The 14572-nt window shown below is 31.4% G+C and overlaps 2 long non-coding RNA genes across 3 annotated transcripts in view; one reads left to right on the top strand and one right to left on the bottom strand.

The window, feature by feature from the left end:
• The window catches only part of LOC148306463 (uncharacterized), a 784100-nt gene that overhangs the window by 128214 nt on the left and 641314 nt on the right, over nucleotides 1-14572 (top strand). For both annotated transcript variants that reach the window (XR_015837997.1, XR_015837996.1), the window contains exon 2: nucleotides 14310-14354. This is a non-coding gene — a long non-coding RNA (uncharacterized LOC148306463). The remainder of the gene's footprint in view (nucleotides 1-14309; nucleotides 14355-14572) is intronic.
• Nucleotides 9910-11934, bottom strand: LOC148306466 (uncharacterized). The gene is made up of 2 exons (XR_015837998.1): nucleotides 11691-11934; nucleotides 9910-11258 (listed from the first exon to the last, which is right to left on the bottom strand). It is a non-coding gene; the product is annotated as an uncharacterized LOC148306466 (long non-coding RNA).

Genomic DNA, 14572 nt, shown 5'->3' with positions numbered 1-14572 from the left:
ACGTGTAACTTATTCACGTGTGTCTATTTGACTATTTGATTATTTGATAAATAATTAAAAGTAATTATATTGTATAGTTATACTTATGTACTCGATATTATTTTTTGACATCTCACCAAACATGAAGAAGAATATGGAAGTCTGGGCATTTACGGGGCTGACGACCGTCATAGGCTGGTTTAAGTGATCACTTTACACACGTGTAGCATTCACCAATTCTACCCATTATTGACAACCACACTACTCAAATTCTTGGAATGTCATGTACTTGAGTTTTTTTAAATTTTATTTTATGTCACAAATAGTATATTTATTGAATAACAATTATAACAGATTAGAAATGTTTTTTTTTGCAGAGACACCCACCAAGCCACCTTGAGTGTCTTGTCGGTGGAGTTCTTTTTACATTCATTTTTTATTGTTTTTATCCCATTTTAACCAAATATACACACAAAAAAGATTGAGAAAATTAAGAATATAAACCATCATACGATTTTCAAGGAATAAACTCTTGATCATTTACCCATTCCTTTATTTTGCCTTTGTTCTATATCTTATTTTGACATCTTACCTCCGTACTCCGTTTTAGATTACTTTAAGTGAAAACCTGTAATTGGAACAAAATTTATTTTAATTAATTATATTTTGTTATTTTTTGTAAATTTTCTGTTGGTTTTCCAATAAATAAATAAAACAGAATTGTACACATAATTGACAGCAACGTTACTCACTTTTTTGCTTTTTTTTCAAGAAAAGAGAAATATTTGTGATTTAATATTTATAAAATTCCTTCAATTTTAAACTATTTCTGTGAGCCTAAGCGGCTCATTATTATGTAGAAATAGGTTTCAAATTGTGGTAGAGTGGGTTCGAACCGAGAAACTCTGACTTGAGAGTCCGTGACACTAACCACTGGACCACAACCCGACACTATATTTGCGAGTTCGCGAAAGTATCTATGGTTGATTTGAGTAAGCTTTTTAGCTAGCGGAGACGCTTTTAAATAAATTCAAGATCCTTACCGAATTGTTTTACATACTAGGAGACGCCTGAAAACATGATTTATTTGACAATAACCCTTAAACGGAGAAATCCAGATTTGTTAACACGGATTTGGACACACCCATGATTTTGTGAATACAAACATTAAGTTAGTTTTAGAATATTTGTGTTTAATCTAGGTAACTACTTTCATAGATACACAGTACCTTTAATTATTTGATAATTGAAGATTTTATTTATTGATAAATATTGGTCTGTATTATTTTTTGACATCTTTGACAACAGAAGTTTGTCCTGTAAATGCCCAGACTTCCATATTTTATTTTTATTTTTATTATTTAATATAGTAAGTACAACATAATACAATTTCTAAACATTTATACATATCGCTCACTCCTTTCAAGAATGTCATAAATCAAAAATCGTCAATTTTCAGTTGTGCATGTTTTTGGAACGCCCAGAAAATGTACTATGTCCCAGCAAAAGAGGCATATTTTTACCTTAATATTTACCCGCTACAGGGCAGAAAGTGTTGTTTTTGCATTTTGAAGAAAAGGTATTGTTTGATTTTTTTTTTTAATGTACTAAATATTTTTCAAATGGAGAAAAAATCTTCAAGTTTTACCTGAAAAGATCTGTTGCACAGTAAAAAGTTCAGTAAGTGGCTTGATATTTATTTTTAATACATTGTATTATATTTTTAAACTTTAAAAACGTTCTCCTGAAAAATCAAGTTTTTTGATTTATGACGTTCTTGAAAGGAGTGAGCGATATGGCTAACTCAAAGTTTTAGATTCGCTGTGCCTCTCCACAAAAGAGACTGAGCTCTTGTGCTTGGAGAGGGACTTACACTCAGGGTTTAATATTTTATACAATTAATGGTATAATAATAGTCTTTTTTTATTATTTTTTTTTCAAGATTTATAAGTAATGGGCATTAATTTTTTTCTTAAGAATATTATATATATATATATTTTCATATTATTCTTTATCTATTATGAGATGCCAAAAAATAGGATGAAAAATAACTTTTATAATTGGAGATGATCCAGATTTGTGAACAAGTATTTGGACACACTCAAAATGTTGTAAATATTGGTCTCATTATTATCAATAGAATACCGTGATAAATCGAAAAATTAAATATTTTTTATCGCGGTATATCGTTTTATCGTGATACCAGATAGCCGGGCAGGTGTGCCTTAAATCAAAGCTACCCATAAAGGCACACGTGACACAATCTATTATGACGATGATGGCGATTAATATTTTCCCGAAAATCATCAGGTACCTACCCGGCGAGGACAGATGCAAGTGAAGTGCGTAAACTTGCAAGACATTTGATAATATATGATTTTTTCCATGCCTTTTGTCTGTGCGCAACCCGCGCCGCGCATGCCCGACCTACGATCCAAGATCCACGAAACATCTGCTCGGGTGTTTATAATTTTTTGCGTCGGTACTTATTTTCAGAAATAATAGAACCGTTCTGCGGAGGATGCTTAATATAGGATTAGAAAATTGTTATTTCAGTTGGCGCATAATATATCCACGGAGTAAAAAGGGATAATACGAGTGTAATACAATATAATATTATAGTACCTACCTATACGGTAGAAATATTTTTATATGTAATTAAATTGAAAAGATTAAGAAAAGTTCTTTAAGATGTATGTATCAGGAGATGGATGAATGTGAAAGAGGCGAATAATGTTTGCAAATACATTATTCTTTGGAGGTATGGCGTTCTATTCTCTCTGCCTACCCCTGTAGGAAGCGGTGTGATGTTTTGATATAAATTAGTTCGTTCTTAAAGGTGGTAGGGACATGTGGAGCGAATGGATAGCGAGAGAATGACTAAGAAAATATATGTGACAGATGTGAGCAGGAGAACAGAATGAAGACGGTAGAAAAAGACTTGGCGCGATCAGAACCTAAAATCTGGTGGTGTTAGAAGTCTGCATGTATGACTACATGTATGGATGTGAAGGAAGCGAGGAATGTATTATGTATGTCAAGACAGAAGAATGTGCCGTTTATTTCTCTCTGCCTATATATGACGTTACATTATAATACCCAAAATATTTGTTGGATTCCTGCTGTATGGATATTGTATGTAGACATTGGCAATCCTAACTTCCACGATGACGAAATCGGTGCCTTTTGTATCCAGCGCAATATTAAAATGGTCTGAATATATGATCCCTGTTTCTATATGAATTTTAGACTTAGACGCTGAACCTAACCTAACCTAATCTAACCTAACCTACATGATGACTAAATCTATGCCCTTTATATATGGCGTTACAATAAAAATGCCCTGAATGTATGATCCTGAATGTTGCTGTATGGATGTTAGACTTGGCCAATGATCAGTCAATAAGACAAGCATTCAAAAAATGTTATTTTTTTTATTATATAATACGAAACAATTCTCAAAACCTTTTTCTGCTTTGTCTTCAAATAAGCAGCGTTGAAAATATTTTAAAATTTTATTTTCTTACCATATCTAGATAGATATTTTATGTGACGTTTTATTGCATAGATTTTGATGGAGGTGTTCACGCCAGGTGTGGCGGCTACCGACTCGTGTCAAACTAAATGCCGACCAACGAAAATTTTCGCGGGTTGGTTCTATAGAGTTGATTTTTTTGCCCGATTCTAGCCGTAGGAATTTATGTCCTCGATGAAGACGCTATCTGGTTATCTTTTGGTAGAATCTATGGATTGTTCGATATTCAAATAATTTAATTATGTTTCCATTTGACTACTTTTCAGTCACAAATTCTAATGATTGACACAAACCTTAATTCATCGTTATGTATTTACATTTTATCATATACTAAAATACAAATTACTAATTGCTAATTATTATAATCACTCACTGAGATTTCCCGTGCCTAGGGCACACTTTACGATTCTTATGTTTAAAATTATTTGAAGAAAATTGTTTATGAAATACAATCAAATACGCCATGGCCGAAGGATGCGATATTTTTCACCCAGCTCCATTGTCCATTTATGAATAGCTCTTTTAAGCTAAGTTTATTTTTTTAATGACTTTATGGATAATGTAAGCAGGTTGTAAAACTTTATTGCATAATAATAAAAGAGGTATGTGTTAGGTGTTAGGTTTTGTTGAGTGTGTTTCTATGTTTTATCTTATAGTTCTACGTACGTTTCCATACATCATAAATATTACGAACAGATTTGTAAATTTTCCTGAATTCATGATATTTTTACAAAAGTTTAAAGTATTCCTTTAAGTGTTTAATTTTCTATTTTGTGTTGCGATAAATAATTTATTAATGAGTGTAAATCATTACATTTTGGGGTGTCTAAATTTTTGTTCACAAATCTGAGTTTCTTCTCCATGTAGGAATTTTTAAATTTCGTAATCTCAACTAAATGAACCTTAATCGATAAAATAAGAAAGGTGAGTTGAGATGGTTTGGACATTTGGAGTGAATGAGTAAGAAATGAGCGGTAAAACAAATTTATGAGTCAGATGAAGAGGCAGACGAAGACCGAGGACTTGGCATAATCAGGTATGTCACATACTTGAAAGCAGTCAGGTTATGAGTCAAAATAATCGGCGGGTATGTATGAGGAGATACATGAATGTGGAAGAGGTGAAGAATGTTTGACAATATAGAGTAGTATAGGGTTCTATGCTCTCTAGGGAAGCGGCGTTATGGTTAGTTAATTACGTGAATCTTAGAGGCTTGCACACGTCTATAAAAAACGCATCTCTACCAGTATAGCCACCCTTGAGGTAGGTACTTTTATTATTTCCCCTTAAAATGAAAATACTCAAAAATAAAAAAAAACAAGTGTACCTAGTTAATTTTGTAAACGATATGTTCCAAACTGGGCACGGAAAAAAGACATTTTGAACAAAGAGTTGACAGATTACCTTGTCCGGCGCGGCGGCCATTGTTCGAGTGTTTAGACTTTTTTGTTTTTTTCTATGCTCTCCGTTTTCGGTCAATTTATTCAAAACACATCCTAAAAGGAAGAACAATGAAATTTGGATCGTTCATTCATTGTTTTTTGAAGAGAGCAGACATCGGGACGCCCACCCTGGATGCTGTGTACTGTATTCTATACATAGGTATGAGGACCAAGGAATGCTTGACGCTGTATATAATACCTATAAGACATGTATTGTGAATGTGAAAGTGTACATTATAACATACAGTACGTAGAAAAATTGTGCAATTAATATTTGAGGGCATTAGATGCAAATTGTAAAATGTAAAGAGCCCTTGAGGTGATTTCTTACGAAAATAGCGCTATATATGTAAATTGTCCAATTGAACAGAGTGAACGGTGCACTAAAATCAGTTTTAGCAAATAAAAATCTATCAGCGGAAGCTAAACTGGCAGTACACAATGGAGTTCTGGTTCCAACCCTTATGTATGGAAGCGAAGCATGGAGTTGGCAAAAGAAGGATGAAAGCAGACTGAATGCAGTCAAAATGCGATCCCTCAGACGAATGTGTGGCAAAACGATGTTTGATAGATGTTCGAATGATGAAATATGGAAACACTGTAAGGCTGAGATAAGCATTATCGATAAAATTAAGAAAGGTGTGTTGAGATGGTTTGGACATGTGGAGCGTATGAGTGAAGAAAGAACGGTTAAACAAATTTATGGAGCGAATGTAGTTGGAAAAAGAAGCAGAGGACGACCGAGGAAAACTTGGCACAGTCAGGTATGTCAAATACTTGAAAGCGGCCGGGTCAGGAGTCGTAATAATCGTCGGGTATGTATGAGGAGATGCATGAATGTAGAAGAGGCTAAGAATGTTTGGAAAGACAGAGTGGTGTGGCGTTCGATTCTCTCTGCCTACCCCTGCGGGGAAGCGGCGTGATGGTTAGTTAGTTAGTTAGTTAAATTGTCCAATAAATAAATATAGCAATTTACAATGCATATTTTCAAGGGGCTTGATTTTTAAAGGATATTTAAACAAATCTGTTATACGTAGATTGCTGAATTTATTTTAGCAAAATAGCACAGATAGTATGTTTCTTAGTATGACAACTGAAAAAAATGTCGTTTTCATTATTTATGAATAGTAGTGTTTTTATAATATCTTACATAAATATCCACCGTTTTAAAATTAATTTTACTGTAGGCAGTTACATATATTGAAATAATATGACTGTAAGTAGTGTAAATAAAGACAGTTAAAAAAAATAGGTATGTATGGTATAAAGCGTTAAAAAATATTGTTAATTAGATTTAAGTTTTGTAGGTAGGTACTGATATTTCTTGGTGAAACTGTATTTTGTATTATAAAATAGCTGTATGGTTTTGTTAACAAATATTTTATTTGACTAGTGACCAGGTTTCGTCTTTACCGACATACAAGATTTCGGTAACGACGAAACTCGGTCACTGATCAAATATAATAAATGTGGAAAAAAAACAACATAGCTGTTATTTTATTAGATAATTATTGATGTTGAAATAAGGTAGTATTACGGATCGAGATAGATCGTGTTATTTTTCGCATGTTACAATAGATGCTGCATATCTTTACCGGGCCTTGGGGTGAACAGGGGGTGTCTAATGGCCGGGGGTGGCCATCAATCAGCGCCTACCTAGCCTGGTACCTACCCTTGTCCCTCGTCCTGCGCGTCCTTCCAGGTGCAGGCCTTGACAATAGAACAGCAAGGACCGAAACCTGGTGTCATTACGATTTTTTTCGCATCTTACCGATTTCACGAAGCGGCGCGCGGACAAAAGAAGTCGAGAAAAAAAATGTCAATGAAAAGGAAGTCCATAAATAAAAATGGGCAGAAAAATCGTTTCTCTCGCAGTCGTAAAATCAATTTTAATTTCAACCTGGACGGTGCAGGAATGCTAAGCTTATTACGCAGAAATTTAGGAATGCTCCCCGCGGTGACGTCTTGCATTGTTAGCTAGTTTAGTTTGGGGAGGGTTTTTCGAAATTGTTTAATGTTGTCCTTGCAGGGTGGTTTGCAGCAGGGTTTGTGACACGTTGGTGGTTTCCTTATCTGTTTAGATAACGATCATGATATTATCGTTTTAACACCTTTGTTTTCTGTAAATATAATGTAAATGTCGCGCGTCGAAATGGCTGCGATTATAAATAAACACACATGTCAACGCATTAAAGCCCTACATACGTCAAATAGCAACTTAATTTTCTTTAAACCCAAGTAGGATTTGACGAAATTATATGTATTTTTTTAAATCACCGTTTTTGTGTAGAAAAATCTTTTTTTTCTTCGAAATAAATAATATGATTTAGAAAAGAAAACATTTATTGAAAGGAAGGGAATATTTTTTTTTACTTTTTTAATATATATTCTAAAAAAAACAAATCAGATATGTATTCTAAAACAAATCTGAAAATGACGTGCGGCTCTCAGCGTAGCCGGACGCTTAATGTATTATATTACAGCGAGTAATGCCTTGAGCAGATAAAGAAAAATTGATTTATTGTAAAATGATTTATATCTTGAAAATATTAATTGATAAGGATTGATAATCTATTAGACAGCTGTTGTTGGCAATAGAAGCAAAAGAAGACCGAGGAAAACTTGGCATGATCAATTATATCACATACTTGAAAGTGGTTAGATCAGGAGTCGGAATAATCGGCGGGTATGTATTAGGAGATACATGAATACAGAAGAGACGAAGGTTGTTTGCAAAGACAGATTGGTGTAGCATTCTATTCTCTTTGCCTACCCCTGCGGAGAACGGCGTGATGGTTAGTCAGTTCTTCGTAAATTACTTATAAATGTTTGTACTCATAAATGATAATCCGAAACCCCAAAATAGTGGATATTTTATTTTAGTTTTGTACTGACATTTCTTGGCGGGACTTCATTTTATATAATAACGTAAAACATCTTTTTAGCCTTTTTTACTTTTTTTATTTGACCAGCCACCGGGTGTCGTCAACATTATCAGAATAGTATGATGATGTCGGTAATGACGAAACTGGGTCATTGGTAAAATAAAATAACAGTGTAAAAAACCTTAAATTAAAATGCAGTAAAGCACAATGGAATACCATATATAGCCAACATAATAATACACTGTTTTTGTAAAAAAAAATTGTGAATGAATATAAAAAATAAAGTTATGAAATTATTAATTTAACAAAATATATTAAAAAAATATGTATACCTACATATATTGAGGATATGTTCAAACCGATAGAATTTCTCCTTTAGTAATACTTACCTTGTTTTCAAAATATGTGAAGTTTCTACTTAGGTACGTCTAAATATAGTACCTACGCAAGACGAGAGTAATCTGTGACATAAAATACTACCTATTTTATCCCAAGCGCATTAGATTGCGCACGCTTGATCCTTCTTTATTACCCCTTTTGTATTTTCCTGCGCATTTGGTCATAGTTTTACTGCGCATTGTACAAAACTGTATAAAACAGATCCATAACATTTAATTTGGTCTTTTTCATTTTAAGTACTTAGATATTCATATTATATACGCACTGACGTCAGGAGTGACACAAGTCTACATGTCACTCACTCCTTTCAACGACGTCATATATCAAAAATCAAGGCCTACTAGAGACAGGCCTGGGCGCGCAAACGCCGAATTACGAAGTCAGTGCTATTGTCCGCGTGCGATATGCGAGTGGAATTTCGGATTATTTTTTAAAGGTTTAAACCTACAATTTTCGAAAATCCAGATGTTTAAATGATAACAGTTTATACAAAAAAGGAAAGGTAAAAATAAAACGAATTAATATTACATAAAAAGGCATTATTTATTTTCTTATATACACACACATACACATACACATATACATGTATATATATATATATATATATATATATATATATATATATATATATATATACATATATATATATATATATATATATATATACATATATATATATATATATATATATATATATATATATATATATATATATATATATATATATATATATATATATATATATATATATATATATATATATATATATATATATAATATAATATATCATACTCAAAAACACAAAAATAGTAATGGAACCTACAGTAAATTATACAAGTAAATTATAATAATGACATCAAGAAAACGTTGCATTTACCAAGTAAAATTAAAATTTAAAATGGACAGAAATTACCACAAAGCTATAATCTCACCATAAAAGACATGCATCAGGAATATAATTATTTCTAATATGTATATTTATATATATATATATATATATATATATATATATATATATATATATATATATATATATATATATATATATATATATATATATATATATATATATATATATATATATATATATATATATATATATAAATATGTATATATATATATATATATATATATATATATATATATATATATATATATATATAAATATGTATATATATATATATATATATATATATATATATATATATATATATATATATATATATATGTGTATATATATATATATATATATATATATATATATATATATATATATATATATATATATATATATATATATATATATATATATATATATATATATATATATATATATATATATATATATATATATATATATATATATATATATATATATATATATATATATATATATATATATATATATATATATGTATAAACATATACACATTTAACATTAAAAACATGTAATATAACAGTAATTGAAAAAAAGCTATTCAACACGAATATTTCAAGCATAAGATATCAAATGGAAAAATAATTGGACATGAAAAGAAGCTTATAATTATGTAAGTAAATTTCTTAATATTGGTGACCATATAAGTCGATTCAATTACAACATTTGCATTTAATCTTGTACTACTCAATTTAACAAAATACTTCAATTTTGTTAAATTGACAATTGAGAATATGTGATTTATGTTATGTGAAGGATTTAATTTAAAGACATGTTACATTAATTTACTCAAACAGTTTACACATTAGGTTTGATAGTTGATGGTTATGGATGAGAAAAAACTAATAAAATTTTAGTACTTTTCTACTTGATCCCGAACAACTTTGTGCAGCAAGTTCATCATTTTTGATATTTGCTAAGTTACTTAAAAGGATTTTACAGGTTCTATGGCAAATATTTTCTAATATTATTAGCAAAGTCTTATTACAAATACATTCATTTAAAAAATCACCTTGATTCAAGAAATAATAATTTAATTTAGAAACACTTATCTTATTTAAAATATAGAGTTGATTCTGGCCACTAATAAAAACATCAGGACAATAATCTAAAATTGTTTGCAAACTAAACCATACCAATGCTGTAGCAAGAGGAATGCACAAATAATTAGTATTAAATAACATATGATACGTAGCCGAGGAGTGTAAAAACATTGACGCTGCAAATATCAAAGTATTCCCGCTGTATCGACGGAGATTTTTTAGGGTAGCGGCATACTTAATTTATTCTATAATGAACATAATTCTCTGATCACTATCTGGGAAGTGTGATTGCAACATAATTAGAACATCATTTAAATCAATGGCGGGGATGGTAATGTCATGGATAGAGGATTCAATAAAATTTATCACGTCACTTAAATCATCTACGTTTTTGATTATACTCACATTTCTTGGATGACGACTTTTACTTACTAACTTATTACCTAAATATAAATGTATTTTTAAATCACTCACTACTTTAATAGCGCCCAAAACACAAGGCACATCATTTAAGTCAATTAAACACAAAACTCTTTGTAACGCTGTCTCCGTTAAAACCCATTCTGGTTTAATTTGATTGGTCTTAGTTAAATCATCTAAACTGTTTATGGATTTTGCTTCATTCAGCTTCCTTAGGTCATCGAGGCTGTTTTGAAGAGCGATCTCCATCCGGGATGTCTCCACATCAGCGAGTCTTCTAGTTGATTGGGGTGCGGTGGATAGATATTTGAGAGCACTCGGAAATATTGTAGGAATTGCTCCCTCACGAAGCTTGGGAATTTTGCGAGGCACATCTATAGCTTCCTCGCGTACTGTGCATCTGTCGCTTCGTATAATCATGGATTCTTCGAAATGCTTGATGCAAACATATGGATTTTTTATTCCAGAAAAATCCGTAGGAATCCGACGAAGCCATTTTTTTCCGTAGAGCATCGTTTTTTGGAAGAGCAAATGTGGATACATTTTCTTTTTGAGAGCGGTAGTTGGATTTACATCCAAAAACGCTGCAACATCTCCCCATTTTGTTTTGTAAACCACCTGTAATGAAACAAAGAAATTAAGCGTAGGAATTTAAGAATGCTAAGTTTGGTCATCCGAGGTTATCGTTTGGTTATCTTGGATAAACTCAACATGAATAGTGTATGTTTAATACAATAATTTAATATGATAACGAAAACGAACAGAAATTTGAGTCGACATCATCTCTCGTGAGTAAGCTCATGGATTCGTAAGCGAAATATAACCTCAAATGTGAAATAATGATTTTGTTGAAAATATTAAGTATAGTTATAAATAAAACACGTTTCAATATTCACGTTACATAAACACTTAAAAATGAAATACAAATAAGTATGCATTGTTATATAAGCTAAAAAGTAGCAACGATTTATTGAAACGTTTTGAAACGTCAAATGAGATTTAAACTCGTATAAACATCGAAATTGTGTTATAAATACGAAAATTACTTACCAATTCAATTTTCAAACACACTTCACTGTCTAATCACTCACTTTGAAGTTTATATGCTTTTAATTCAATATCAAAACAACACACAAATAAAGCAACAACGAACATCAACATAAACAATCGCGGCCATTTGTAAACACTGGACGCACCGACGCACTCCGCTTGGCTCGAACTGCAAATTTTAGAACACCGATTTGATCACGTGACATTTCAAAAACCCTTGTGCGCCCAGGCCTGTCTCTAGTCGGCCTTGTCAAAAATCGTCCATTTTCAGTTGTGTATGTTTACGGAATGCCCAGAAAATGTATTATATCCCAGCAAAAGCGGCATATTTTAAACATACTATTTACCCGCTATAAAACAGAAAGTGTTGTTTTTGCATTTTGAAGAAATTGTATTGTTTAATTTTTTTTAAATATATTATATATTTTCCAAATGGAGAAAAAACCTTCAGGTTTTACGTAAAAGGATCAGTTGCACAGTAAAAAGTTCAATAAGTGGCTTGATATTTATTTTTCACACATTTTATTTTATTCTTAAACTTTAAAAACGTTTTCCTGAAAAATCATGTTTTTTGATGTATGACGTTAAAAGGAGTGAGCGATGTGTCGAACCGAGAAAAACAGATTTGAAGGTTTTAGAGATTTAAGTAAAAGTTAAATACGATTTATAAAAGTTGTGTGCGACTGAAAATAATAGAGTTCATTTAAGTGGTATGGACATGTGGAGCGAATGGATAACGAGAGAATGACTAAAAAAATAAATGTGGCGAATGTGAGTGGGAGAACAGATCGAACAGATCGAGGATTGCCGAAAAAGACTTTACACGATTAGATCAATCAGAACTTAAATTCTGGTGGTGTCAAAAGTCTACGTAATCGAAAGGCATGTATGACTAAATGTATGGATGTGAAGGAGGCGAGTAGTGTGTATCAGGACAAAAGAGTGAGGCATTCAATCCTCTCTGCCTACCCATGAGGAGAAACGGCGTGATGGTAGTCGTAGTAGTAGAAGTGGTATATATTATCCATCATTAACATTTTCATATCATACACCACGTCTGTGTAAGCACCCTTGAGGTACATTTAACGAAAATGGCGCTGTATAAATTAACAAAATAATTTTTATTATTAGATGCGTAGTAATGTTTCAGTAATTTTAAGCTAAAAACCCATTTTTGTGTGCTTTGAAATCTTTTACTGTGTGTGGTATTTTATGTATGGGTTGCTTTAAAATAATTAAATGAGTTTATTTTGATTTTATTACGCCTTCCATAAAACTGTACATTTTTACGATACGGGAATCGTCCATTTTATGGAGGTAATAACAAAATGGCCACCGAAAGAGTTGTAACGAAGTGACTATTAAATTCACAGGCTATCAATTTTTCGTCAGGACTCTTTTGTGAATAGCGCTACCTTTAATGGTGCGATTTAATGGGTTGAGTGTTTCCGGGTGACACGATTCATACGCAGTGAATTTTCTAAGAAGATCATTAGGGATCCGGTTATTCATTCGGACATGTGGCTTATGAAATATATGATGATGGATGTTAAAATTAACCGATTTACGAGATTCAATAATTCTGCAAAGCGGTTCTTTTATTGCTTCTTTAGGATGAATACTAAAGTATAAGAAATAAATATTAATTTATGCAATAATTATTATTTAAAAAATTTGTAGACTTGTTTGTGTCCATTTTAAATGTTGATAAAACCGATTTTTTTTTTTTTGTCAAAAAACAACTTGTAGAAATCCGGTTATGGAATTGGACACTTGAAATTGGACACAATAATAAATTTTAAGCCATGTTGCAAAAATGTATTATGCCATATTACATGTGCTATAGGGAGTTTTAGACAAAATATTAAAATATACTGCAATGAGTTGTAATAGACTACTTATATTTCTTACTATACGTAACTAACCATCATACTCCACAGGGGTGAGCAGAGAGAATAAAACACAACGCCATTCTGTCTTTGCAATAAATTTTCGCCTCTTCCATATTCATGCACCTTCTCATATAAACGCGCTGATTATTCCGACTTTTGACCTTACCACTTTCCAAGTATATAAAATACTTGATCATGGCAAGCTTTACTCCACGTGTTTTCCACTCCCATTTTCAACTAAATAATAACTTTCATAATTTTACCGATAATCCTTATCTCAGCCTTGCAAATCCTTATTTCGTCATTCGAACATCTATCATACTTTACTTTACAGCTCATATGTTGACTCAGACCAATGATTTTTACCATATTAATTAGTAATCATATTGTATGGTAACAACCAGCCGAAATAAACGTTACTAAATAATATATTTTCTATATTAAAACTATTGTTAACTTTATGGTATGTTAATATAACACTCTTATCATTGATCGTTCATATTCTCTCTTTTAATTTTAATTTTTGTATAAATATCAGACCATAACCATTTCAATTTAATCTACATTTGATCTGGTGATGGAATGATTATTCCGAAAACGGAAGTCTCGAAGTAGTGTTTTAAAAGTGGTATCACACAAAGTGAACGATGAATGATAAGGAGAATGTTGTAACTAAATAATCTTTTAATCTAAACGTATGCTTTAATTATTATTTTATTTGTTGCAGTTATCTGCACACTGGCCAGAAAAAGCTTCAAATTCGGAAAATAAGGTAAGAAATTACAATAATTTTGCGACTGTATTTTTTTAACAACAAAATTGTGATTATTTTTCATATGTATGTTGAATGCAGTGGATATTTCAGTAATTCTTTGAGATTTGGACGGAACCAAGCAGGAGTAATATATGAAATGACGTATATGAAGTAGGTACACGAAGGACGATGCGAGAAATTGGAGTTAGCGTAATCTCTATTCTAGAGCCAGCCTT

This window comes from Brachycentrus maculatus, unplaced genomic scaffold, assembly GCF_059751285.1.
Source record: "Brachycentrus maculatus isolate JH-2025_06_01 unplaced genomic scaffold, ASM5975128v1 h1tg000240l, whole genome shotgun sequence".
Taxonomy (NCBI): Eukaryota; Metazoa; Arthropoda; class Insecta; order Trichoptera; family Brachycentridae; genus Brachycentrus; species Brachycentrus maculatus.
Note: the sequence above shows the minus strand (reverse complement) of the source record. Positions and strands in the feature narration are given on the sequence as shown.